We start from the raw sequence: 12474 nt of genomic DNA, 5'->3' as shown, positions 1-12474 counted from the left end.
GAGGTCTGCCTCATGAAAAAAACATATGTTTACTAAGCTTTCATTTATAGGTAATTTGAAGGTCCCCCCCCCCCACATATTTAAGATACTTAATGTGATATGGCAGTGGGCCTCAGAACATGGTAGGAATGGAGGAGAAATTCAATTCAGTTCACATTTCAAGGCGATCCTACCAAATCTGTACCTTACGAATCCATAGGCAAAGAAAAAGCCCATCCCTCAACATTCGCTCATCTCTGAATTTTGCAATGCAATCCTCCAGCCAAGTAATGTGTACATAAATGCATAGGCTAGGATTAGTGTGCTTTAAAATGCATATGTTAATAAAATAACACATAAAATGCATCATATTAGGGAGAAAATGCTTTGCAAACATGCATGTTAGGCATACCAAAATTTGGAGAAATTCACATTAAAATGATGAATTTTCATTATTTTTATTTTTAAAACAACAAGAACAACAACTCGTGAATTGTTGCAGAAAACTGAATTTAAGATTGCAACAATGAGAAACTAAGAAAACAAAAACTGACAGTTTGATCCATCCCCAACAGAGAGAGAGGGGAGGAGATTCCTTTGAACTGGGTAGCCACTGAGGACAAGAGTACAGAAGTCTTCAAGCGGGCTGCATTGGGCAGAGATTGGTATTGTAACATGTGGTGACAACACATGCACATTCCACCTTAGGATTCTTACAATATACAGTCTCATGACTTTACCACCTGTCTTTCTTTTCTCCTTCTATTCCACACACACACACACACCCCGACTTGCTTTGTTGACATTCTAGCCTGATGAAGAGTTTTGGGGAACACAAAAACTTGCACACTGATTTGGAACATGGACTGGAACAGTAGGATGGAAATGGCAAATCAGCTTCCCCAAGAAGTAAATTCAGCTTGCTGCACCCGCATATAAACCATGCTACCAGCCTTCCCAAAATAGTTGCTTCCAAATTGAATTGCACTTTGTGGCTGTGCTATGTTGGTCATAGGTCCCAAAACAGGATGGGCTGCTATGGACCTATAACCTTAGCTTCTGTGGGCACTATACCAGCCTGCAGTGGTCGTGGCTGGATAGGAGTTGTTCTCCTTCTCTTTGTGTTGTTCATCCTTCACAGATAAAAACATATCTGGGGGAGTGTCTGTTTGTTCTTGATTTTTAAAACATGACACTGCCTTGTGGGCTCTTTGTCAAAAAGGCAGGGTTTTAAAACTGTGATATGTAAATAAACACCCAACTCAACAGGGAAGAGACATGCCTAAGGGCTCTTTAGCGGAAAACTGTCTTAAGAAGTTCTTGGGCTGGGGAGGGCTGGACCAGGGAGGGACCCTCCAGGTCTACGGAACCAGCGGACCTCACTTTGCCAGCAGACAGCAGGTGTCTGGATTACAAACAGGCCAGCTATGAAGCAATGGGTTATGGTGACTACTTTCCAAGAACAACAGATTTTCTGCTGTCTTAAGAGCTTTAAGGTCTTAAGAGCTACAAGGAAGACAGATTTCAAAGGCACAGTTCTTCCCTCATGATATTGAAGGAATCGGTGGTGCTGATGGAGCTTTGCATGCTAAACTTTTCTCCTCTTGGTTTATTACTTTTTGATGCTTTTGACTACTTTTGTATTGTTTGTAGTTATGGAACTTTTTATATGTTGTAAGCCACTTTGAGCAGGGTTTTAACTATGGAAAGGAGGCATACAAATAAAACGATGGATTTGACGGGTGCCATGAGTATGCAGATGGTATCCAACTCTGCTTCTCCTTTGCATCTAAATCGGGTGAGGCTCTGGGAGAATGGGACTGGTGCCTTTCAAGACAGCCATGGAAGGTGGTCTAGAAACTGCAGCTGGTTCAGAATAACACAGTCAAAATTCTAATCAGGGCTGTTTGGGCTCCCTTGGTTTCTGATTCATTTCCAAAACCAATTCAAAGTGCCGGTTTTGAGCTGTAAAGCCCAGCATGGCTGTGGACCTCAGTAGGACCTAAACGAACACCTCTTCTTATAACATAAAAGGTAAAGGTAAAGGTACCCCTGCCCGTACGGGCCAGTCTTGCCAGACTCTAGGGTTGTGCGCTCATCTCACTCTATAGGCCGGGAGCCAGCGCTGTCCGCAGACACTTCCGGGTCACGTGGCGAGCATGACAAGCTGCATCTGGTGAGCCAGCGCAGCACACGGAACGCCGTTTGCCTTCCCGCTAGTAAGCGGTCCCTATTTATCTACTTGCACCCGGGGGTGCTTTCGAACTGCTTGGTTGGCAGGCGCTGGGACCGAAAGACGGGAGCTCACCCCGCCGCGGGGATTCGAACCGCCGACCTTTCCATCGGCAAGTCCTAGGCACTGAGGCTTTTACCCACAGCGCCACCCGCGTCCCTTCTTATAACATACCATCCAGTAATTTCTCTGATGAAAATAGAAATGTCTCATTGCATAATGATAATTTTACTATTTATACCCCACACATCTTACTAGGTTGCCCCAGCCACTCTGGGCAGCTTCCAACATATATAACAACATAATAGAACATTAAAAAGAACTTCCGTATACAGGATTGCCTTCAGACAGCTCGGGGGTCGGATAACTCCATACCCTCCAACATTTCTCCAATGGAAATAGGGACATCCTAAGGAAAAGTGGGACATCCAGGATCAAATCAGAAACCGGGACGGCTTCTCTAAATCAGGGACATCCCTGGAAAATAGGGACACTTGGAGGGTCTGCCATAGGCACCTACTTGGAAAAGATCAATGGAGGTTCTCTGAGTGCCCCAACAATTTATGGTGGCTATGATGCAGAGAGTCTTTCCCATCATGGCGCCTGGGTTGTAGAATACTCTTTCCAGAGAGAGCCCTAACTGGCACCTACATATTTTCCAAGCACCAGGCAAAGACATTTTTAATATCCCATGCCATTTAACATCTTAGCAATATATTTCAACACATTTAATAACTTTGGGGGTTTATTTTATTTTTAGTGGCTTTTTGCAGGGCGTATAAGACAGAGTTGTTCCGCCTGGCCTTTGGCATGGAGTCAATTTGATTCCTTCCCCCTCTTTCTTTTTTCCTTTCTCCTCCTGAGATGAGGCTGCATTTTAATGTTTCAATGTTTCAATGTTGTATTTTAATCTTGTTTTTAAGTTGTATTAATTCAACTTGTTTTTATTATTGCTTGTTAGCCGCCCTGAGCCTGGCCTTGGCTGGGAAGGACGGGGTATAAATTATTATTATTATTATTATTATTATTATTATTATTATTATTATTATTATTAATCTAAAGATAGAAGTTATTAGTTTTGACATTGTTCTGTCTTCTTATATATTTTTAAAAAAATCTTAGCCCTTTGAGATTGTTCTTAGCTCCCCCTATGCCCTTTGGCAATCTGAGTATGGTGACATAACATGTTTGTATTCTCTGTGCTGGGTCTGGGCTTTATTGTGACATTTGATTGCTCTACTTGCATTCTGACTTGATGTTTGTTTTAGATGCTTCTATTGTACTCTGCTTGGGGGACTTGGTTGGGAAGCAACTAATAGATGTAAACAATAAATAAACATGCTGTCTTGCTTGCTCGCACTCCTAAATCCAGAGGCCGAAATGCATAGTTGGCTTCAATGAAAATCCATGTAAACAGTAATTTGAGATGGAAACCAGAAGGATTTTTCAATGTTATTCCCGGCTGTACCTCACAAGTTTATGTTTTGATCTTGTTAAAATGCTTACTGCCACATTTAAATGCTAGTTCTACAATTCTTCAAAGGCTCACAATAGGCTTTTAAATTAGTGTTTCATATCTGGATTAAAAAGAGCTCTATGAATGTTGAGAGGTATTCTTTTTTTACATTATATCATTTAAACCTGGTAATATTAAAGCCGATTAACAGACATGCTATTTTAGAAAAACAAAGGGTATAATCCAACCCAAATTAAGTAAATTTTAAACCCATCAATTTCAGAGTTAAGCACTTTCCTAAATCTCTGTCATTGAAATCAATGGGATTTAAAGGTACTTAGCTTGTATTTATTTCTCACATAAATAATCAACTTTGGTTAGATTGTGCCCCAAATCTATACATGATGAAATGGCAAGTGCTTGTCTGTTAATTTTTTTTTGTACACTTTTGTAACACAATTCTAAGTAGCATGGTATCATTTTATAGGCTAAATATCCATATGTAAGAATGAAAGTAACTTCGCTTCACATGATTCTGAAGTCCATTTGACCAAGGATCCTTATAAATGGTAGATTTAATAATATAAACCTTGCCAGGGCCTTTTTCCCCCCAGCAAGAACTCAGCAGAACTCAGTTCTGGCCCCTGTCAGGTGGGCACCATTGCCATTATAAGAGAACAAGGAGGCATTCATGGGGAGTTCTGGCACCTCCTTTTCTAGAAAGGTAGCGCTGAACCTTGCTGATTTGGATCAAAGGCCCAACTATCCCAGCATGCTTCACTGCCATGATAGCAGGGCCAGTGCTGGGAGCTTTTCCGCTGCCTCCTGCACCTGGCTTCTAACACTATGCAGGCACCACTATGCTTGGGAACCAAGCTCAGCCATAGTGGCTTCAACTTCCAGGTCCTTGACTCATCCTGGGTTCTGAGAAAAGGCCAAAGGCCTTCTTCCAAGTCAGTCATTCCGGGCAGTGAGACCAGACGAGGTTTGTTACGGTAGCTAGAAAAGCTTTTTCAACTTAGTTTTCTTTTTTTAAGAAAAGCATTTATTTATTTATTTATTTAAAAAGAACTTTTAAAAGCCTTTCAAGCCACAGTGGTGCAGCCATTGTGCTGGCCACTTCTCCCGGAATGCTTCACTCTGAGAAGTAGGGCACCTTTAGCCCTTTCTCAGACCTAGGTGAAGCTGGAAGATGGAGGCAGGCAGCAAACCAAGCACCATGGATGGCAGCCAGGCATTTCTGCAGGGCTCTGGGAAGGTATTCTGAACAATAGGGGATAAGGTGTAGAGCACTTCGAGGGAAGGATAGAATCATCCAAAACCTTTCTCTAATTTGGGGGATTTCCAACTTTTCAGAAGCCCCTTGTGCTCCATCTCAGATTGTCCTTCTCCTTCAGAGAGACTTTCTGGGAAATGCACTTAAGTGCATAGGAAAGAAGGGATCGTGAAACTTTACTTCTATAAGATAACTTAGGTTGGGATCCAATACACTGAATTTGGTCCATATAAAGTATGGAGAAATTATGACACTATTCTACAGACTTACTTACTAGTCTAGAACAGACTAAACCCCACTGAATTTGATAGGTTTTGTTTCTGAGTAGACACACATAAATTGCACCATAAATGACAGAAAAGAAACAGCCCAAGGTTTCCTAAAACTATATATACACATTTCACAAATATATCCCGCCCGCCCCCCCCCCCCAAATTAAATAACATTCCAGGCAAGGATTTCAACCCTTTGTTTCATTTCTCTTGTGTACAGAAGGGGGAGCCAAATGCAAAAAAATGAAAGCCATGCACAGCTTTTGATTATATGCAGTGTTATTGTATCTGATTTTTTTATTTATTTATAGAAGGTTTCTACTTTCTAGGAAGTGTACTATGCTTAATCACTTGTAGTGGTAGGCTGAAGGATGCTTTTCATGGAGCAATGTTATAAATGACAACTGAAGGGACTATATTTCTAATTTTTGGCCAGCAGGCAGTAAATCAGGGTTGGTAACTAGGGTATTCCGAGACTTTCTGTTCAAAGCACAGAGCATCTGTCAAAGTCAAGTCATGGGGGCAGAGAGCTGTGATATGGCCTTTGGCATCAGGAATATACTACTGAAAGTTAAAACTTGTTGACTTCTCATACTTAAAAACTTTGCTGCAGAAACTGAATCCAGACAAGAGAGAAGTTTAGAAAGCAGGAGGATTAGATATTTTGGAGACAGAAATATTGCTATTAATGATGAGATCCAGGTTGAATTCATCATGCGAAATGGGTTGAAGGCTGTTGAAGGGCAAAGAATTTTCATCTCAAGCCTGTGGATAGATAGGCTATCTTGGTAGCAAACAAATTTGTATAGGAATTTATTTCTTTTATTTGAGAAAACCTTTCGGATATCCATTTAGAGGGGATTTAGTGACAATAGGAACTGGAAGCTGAATTAGAATGTATCTTACTGTTTCTTTTTCAATTGTTATTTTCACGATGCCAATTAGTTGACATTGCTTTTATTTCCTAAAACAGGCAACATACATTCTATTATAATCAATCCCATTGATTCTAATTTCTCAAGGTTGCATCCCTAAACAGTGGGCTTTAAAATTTCAGCAGTGGCCTGTGAAACACCAAAAATTGGTGTATCTCTCTCCCCCCCATCTTGTCGCCATGCTCCCTGCAGCACCTTCTCAGCTCAGCACCCAATGTGGGCGAACTGGTTGCACTCCCCTAAATCTGTCCTGCCCAAACTCTCAAATATTATTTTACACTTTCATTTTTTAAAAACAACCAGAGCTCTGCTTTTACTAGTTCGCAGAGCCTGTGTGAATCTTTTTATTACATCTGAGCTGAACTGGGGCCTTAGCTAATCCGTAAGCCTATAACAGTGACTAAGACTGCATATTAGCTGGCATATAATAGTTCATCTGAGGTCATTGTGAGAAGAAATGCCATCCTCCCGATTAGCTGCCTAATTCCCCTGAACAGCGGTTGAGAATATTTGTGCTTTGTGTTCTGGTCATTTGGTCTTCTTGTTAACTGCCTTGCTCCCTCAACTGATTGGAAACAGGCTACTTGGTTCAGCAGTCAGTACAAAGGAAGATGGCCTCATGCATCATCAGAAAGAAGGAATGGATCATCCAAAAGGACCAAAGAGGACACAGATTTGTAAAATAATAAAATAAAATGAGTGCACATACTTATGTACATGCATAGATGCAAAATTTGCATTGATATGTTGCTGTTCCAAATTCATTTGTATATTTTGCAGTGTACTTTTGTGCATTGAGTCGCCTCAAGACTTTTTAGCAGTAGGCATTTAACAGGTGGTGATGATCGCAACAGGGACGATCCATTTGGCTTCAAAGATTAATAGCCATTGCTAGACCGTGTAAACAACTGTAACCTTTATTAAGCCCGATGGCTCAGGAAACTGCTCTGCATAACAGCTGCGGCATAAGGTGCAGAGGACAGGCAGGTTTCTCTACCCGCTTAGAAATGTTGCAATAACTGGGCCCCATGCTGTCATGTGGCAGCAGTGAAAGTGGTTCAAAATCTAATGGATCTCCTAATGGATTCCCAGCCAGCTCAGCCCCTGTCCCTTCCTACTCTTGGAACATCACCATTTCAGGACTTTTTGCTAGCTGCTCCTGATGAGAATCTCTGCAGCAGCCTCCCAACTGTCTGCATGGGCAGCGAGCAAAAGGGGTGCTCAGCACCAGAAGGGCAGATCATCCAGGAGAGCTGGGCAGGGGGACGCCTCCACAGTTTCCAGTACAACACCGTTTCCATACCCACACACAGTTGAGTAGGTTGCATTGCTCTGCAAACCACATTTCATATTTCTGTGCGCTATATTTGCTAGTTATGCACTTTTATTATTCTCTGTGCTGGAATTTTTAAGCTGCAAATGGTCATTTTAGGATATCGTGTTTTTAATTATTGTTTTATCCAGCAAGCCACCTAGAGAACAATGCTACTGGGTGGCTTTCTAAGAGCTGAGTAAATAAAAATGACTAGATAAACATCAGTGTCAGCATCAGCTTATGGGTATTATTTGTCTGTTACAAGCTCTTCTTGCACTTTTTCCTGACGCCACCCTCGGGTGTCTTGCAATTCTGCTAGAGAAATTTCCTCATCCCTGGCAGGGTGTCAACTGCTGCTCTTTAGCCATAGTAGTTTGTGAAGGCCAGTAAACATGTTTAGACACCATTTAACAGATAAAAGCAGCTTTAGTTAACTGATATGTGTGTACATGCAGCTGAGGGGAATCTGCTCAGATATGAGTGACAATGGCCTTTGGACTGCAGGCCATGTGACAACTCCATTTGCCTAATTAGTGAATTCTTTACATACTATTTATTTTCCCAAGTCCACTGTTGGGCAATATCTTTATTAGGACTCACGAAAATGTCACAAAATAGTTTCCAGGCTTTTGAGCTTTCCAGAACTTTGGTTGTGAGCCTACAGAGTCAATGTGGGACGCTGGCTCCAGCAACCTTTCAGGAGAAGAGAGAAGATTTAACTCTTCTTCTGGGCATTTGAAGGGAAATTATTATGATGCTTCTTGCTGTGTCTGCATTCTTACTTTATTTTTGAGGTATTAGGAAAATAAAATAAAATAATAATAATAATACACAAATTGGATTGGAGAAATGAGAGTGGAAAGGGGTAAATTATGCTGGATCTTGAATTACTGAAGTTTGCCTTTAGGCACAGTGTGAAGATGGAGATTACAGACTGAATTCTGTCTTCATTGTGTGCCTGCAGGGACTTAACATACGTAGACTAATTCAGACTAGAATCTCCATCTTCAGACAGAGTCAAAATGCAGACCTCAAAGCATCAAGAACCAGCCTTTTAAAACTAAAGGGGAGTACCTATTGCTCTCCTTCTCCTGCTTTGTGCAACATCTTACCTGATAAAGCGTTCTGGAGAACCCCAAAATCTTGTTGACTAGTTTTGCAAAACATCTGGGAAGTCCCAAAAAAGCTGTTGACCACCTGAGGGGTTGGGGGTTTCCATTATGGACCAACACAGCTGCCTTTGCTCTTTATTTTCCTTCTCTCCCAGTTAATGGAAAATTAGAGCAGACTTGAGTTTCACAACTTAATTTGCATCTTGTGAGCAATTTCTTCAGAAGAAATGTTCACAGTGTGGGCCGAACTAAACCCACTTTCCTTATAGCCCTGGTTAATCTTATCAAAAGCAACTCAGAACAACCAGAATAATCTCTCTTCAGCCAGTCAAATCTTATCTTCAATTAGACTAGAGACAATGGCTTGGATCAGAACTTCCCTTTCTATTGCAGTTCCCTGTGCACACACACATAGAGAGAAAAGTTGATACTTGAGGCATGGGTTGTGGTGTAGAGGGGTGCAGTCGGAAGAAGGAAGTTGTGGGGGGAAACTGGGGGAGGGCTGCTCATGCAACAGAATGTTTGGAACCAAGCAACTTTTGAACAGAAAAGTCCATCATCTTGTAAGCGAGGGGTTCCTTCCAGATGTTGCTAGCCGACAACTCCCAACATCTGTAATCTTTGGTCAGACTGCTGCTGGAGCTGATGGCAGTTGCAGTTCAAGAGAGCACTATGCTGGCTGCCCCTGCTGTAAGTCCTTTACTAAGAAGAGAAACATCTGGTTTCTGCTTTCCTTGGGATTCCTCTCAGACCCGTTTCCATGAATGTGTCTAACCTTTTTTTAAAAGGCCACTTGCACTAGCAAAAATTGCCACAACATGTGGCAATGAGTTCCACAAGTGTCACATACTATGAAGAGGTCCTTTATTTGCTCTGTCCAGAACTTAACCTGTCAAATATTTCATTGTGTGAGCCCAAGTTCAAGGGATATGAGGTATTTTTTGTGTTTGTGTTTGATGCTTTGTAGCACAAAGACCATCAGTATCGGTTGGCAGCACTAAGTAGCTCTGAAAAACAGTGTTTGTGTTTAGAGTAAGATCCAGAAAGCCCCCTATTACAGGTCAGATCTGAACTTTCCACTTACAGTACTTAGCATACTTTACCCTGGCATTTCTGTAATTTCCTGCTGAGCTCAGAAAGAGGAAGCAGGATTCTCAAAAATGATGTTTTGTTTTGTTATTCAATTAAGTTTTTCCATGGAATCCTGAAATGATGAATCCCAACATTATCTAAACATTATGATACAAAGTGCCAGGAAGCAGAAGGAAAGAGAAAATCTTTCAGTTCATAAACAACAAACCTCATCAGCAAGTCAGGTGAAATGGCTGAATTTTTATATGCTGAAACCCAGTAGTGAAAAGGCTTTTTGTTAATTAGCTAGATTGGAAACCAAATGTTGTTGAAAGACTAGGAGAAAAATATTAGAATAATTAAGCTCAGGCTCAACGTGTTACTTCAGGTAAATATAAATAAAAAGTGATAGTGAATTCATTAGGCTGACAAATTCTTAAGGTCCAATATTATATCTATGTCTGAAAATACTGGGGAAATGGATCAATATAAATGTTATGACAGCACGCCCACCCAAATAATAATCCATGGCATCATATTCCTTCATATGCCTGGGAGAAGAAGACCATTTTAACCTGGTACCAAAAAGATATTGGTGTTTGTGCAGTCTTCTGAGGAGAGCATTCCATATTTATACAGTGGAACCTCCATTTTCGATCGTCTCAGAAGCCGAACGTTTCAGAACCCAAACGCTGAAAACCCGGAAGTAACGCTTCCAAGGCACGTTTCTCAATTTTCTCAATTGAGTTTGCTTACGGCCCATTGTGCCTTGGTTGTCGAATGGGAAGTCGAACGGTCTTCTGGAATGGATTACGTTCGACAACCAAGGCTCCACTGTAATTATGTATCTACTTTCTACCATCACTGGAATCCAATGTACCAAACATTGTATCAAACTTTTAGATAGCAGTGTTCGACTGAAAGAAGCAGTTGAGTTTAGATTACCTACAGATAGCTTTTGAAGGGACTGAGAAGCATGCTCTATACTTCTGAGCTCTACTGGTTCCTGTCCTTTCAAATGAGGCAGCAATGCAATCAGTTGACTATATTTCTGACACTATATGGAGGAAAATTTATCTTTGGCTGCACGCACACCATAAACTTAAAGCACATTTCCACCCCAAAGGATCCTGGGAACTGCGAATTACAGGTCCATGAGAGATAAACTCCAGTTCCCAGAATTCGGGCCTGTGTGCCTTAAATGTAATGATACTTGCCTTCAACTTTTAATATCGTTTGAGACTAGCCAGCTATTTGTATTTATTTTGTTTTATTTGTTTATGATCCGATCAAGATTTATACAGTGGTACCTCGGGTTACATACGCTTCAGGTTACATACGCTTCAGGTTACAGACACCGCTAACCCAGAAATATTACCTCGGGTTAAGAACTTTGCTTCAGGATAAGAACAGAAATTGTGCTCCGGATGCGCGGCGGCAGCAGGAGGCCCCATTAGCTAAAGTGGTGCTTCAGGTTAAGAACAGTTTCAGGTTAAGAACGGACCTCTGGAACGAATTAAGTACTTAACCCGAGGTACCACTGTATTGGAAACATAATACAGTGGATATGGATTTGGATTATATACTGCAGCTGGATAACACAGCATGCATGTAAGGCTTGAGAAACAAGTGAAAATGTGACTGCTTTTCACTTATACACCGACGCCTGTCTGTTATAAAGATTGTGCTATGATATCAAAAGGTTGCTAGCCCAGGACGAGCACCATCCGAGTGAGGGCCTTTGATGAACCTCCCGGAACCCAGCAGTGGAGCAAGAATCCTCAGCTGTCAAAATATAGAAATACAACGGAACAATAGTCTTACTGAACTATCCAAACAAGATGAGCTGCTGGAATATTTGTTATGCCTTCCAAGGAGTTGCCCAGCACTGAAGGGTAGGAACACAGTAGGAAGGAAGGGCAAAAGACACTTCTAATTGGCCACAGCACATAGGACAGTCACAAATCTTCCAGCATTTAACACTTTCCATAGCAGTGTCATCTGTAGGTTGGCCATGTGAAGCCATATCACAGCAAGACGGTTCTGAAGTGTTTTCTAAGGAGGGAATTATTCTACAAGTGTTTATAAGGGACTGGTTCCAGTCCAAAAGCAGTTCTGCTCCAGGACAAAGAGAATTCTTGTTTTGTTTTGTTTCCAAACTGTCCTCAGAAATATGAATGTCCTCCTTTGTGTTTTGTCCCAAGAATTCTTGGTGGAAAACGACACTGCCCTTTCCTTGGACCCCTCACACAGAAAAACACTTCGGATTTCACCTCCTCACATTTTGATGTTGATTATTCACCGCCTTCTTTGAATATTTGCCAAGAAGTCATGCAGTGTTTAACATCTACATCTCAAATGGTGAGCACGATTTGATTTCAACTGGACGTACAATGATTTTTAATCCTTGACGGTTGATGTGCAAAGGTATTTTGATGTCCAAAAGCACTCAGTTTTCAAGTACTGAGATAAAACTGCACATTCAGTGCTCAGATTCCAAATTTTACATTATAAATTTGAATAGCGAAATAGGAAGCGTTGCCAAAATATTTGCAAACATTTCTTTCAGTTTAAGCTGCAAGCCACTGTCCACCATGGCAAGAGTACAAGGTGTTTTTTCCTGCTGTAACTGACAATGAGAAGACCTATTCTTCCCATGCAAGACTATGGGACTGAAAGTGATATGTACATCACCTCAGTCATATTGACAGGCCAGTGGTAGCAGGCCCCAAACTGTGTTCTGGTTAATGTGAATGAGAAGGAAAGCAAATGAGAGTGTGATAACCAAATAAACAAATGTTTGTACTCAAGACTGTCAGCGACCC

This window comes from Podarcis muralis, chromosome 3 (assembly GCF_964188315.1).
Source record: "Podarcis muralis chromosome 3, rPodMur119.hap1.1, whole genome shotgun sequence".
NCBI lineage: Eukaryota > Metazoa > Chordata > Lepidosauria > Squamata > Lacertidae > Podarcis > Podarcis muralis.
The sequence above is the reverse complement of the archived record's forward strand: the minus strand, read 5'-3'. Positions refer to the sequence as shown.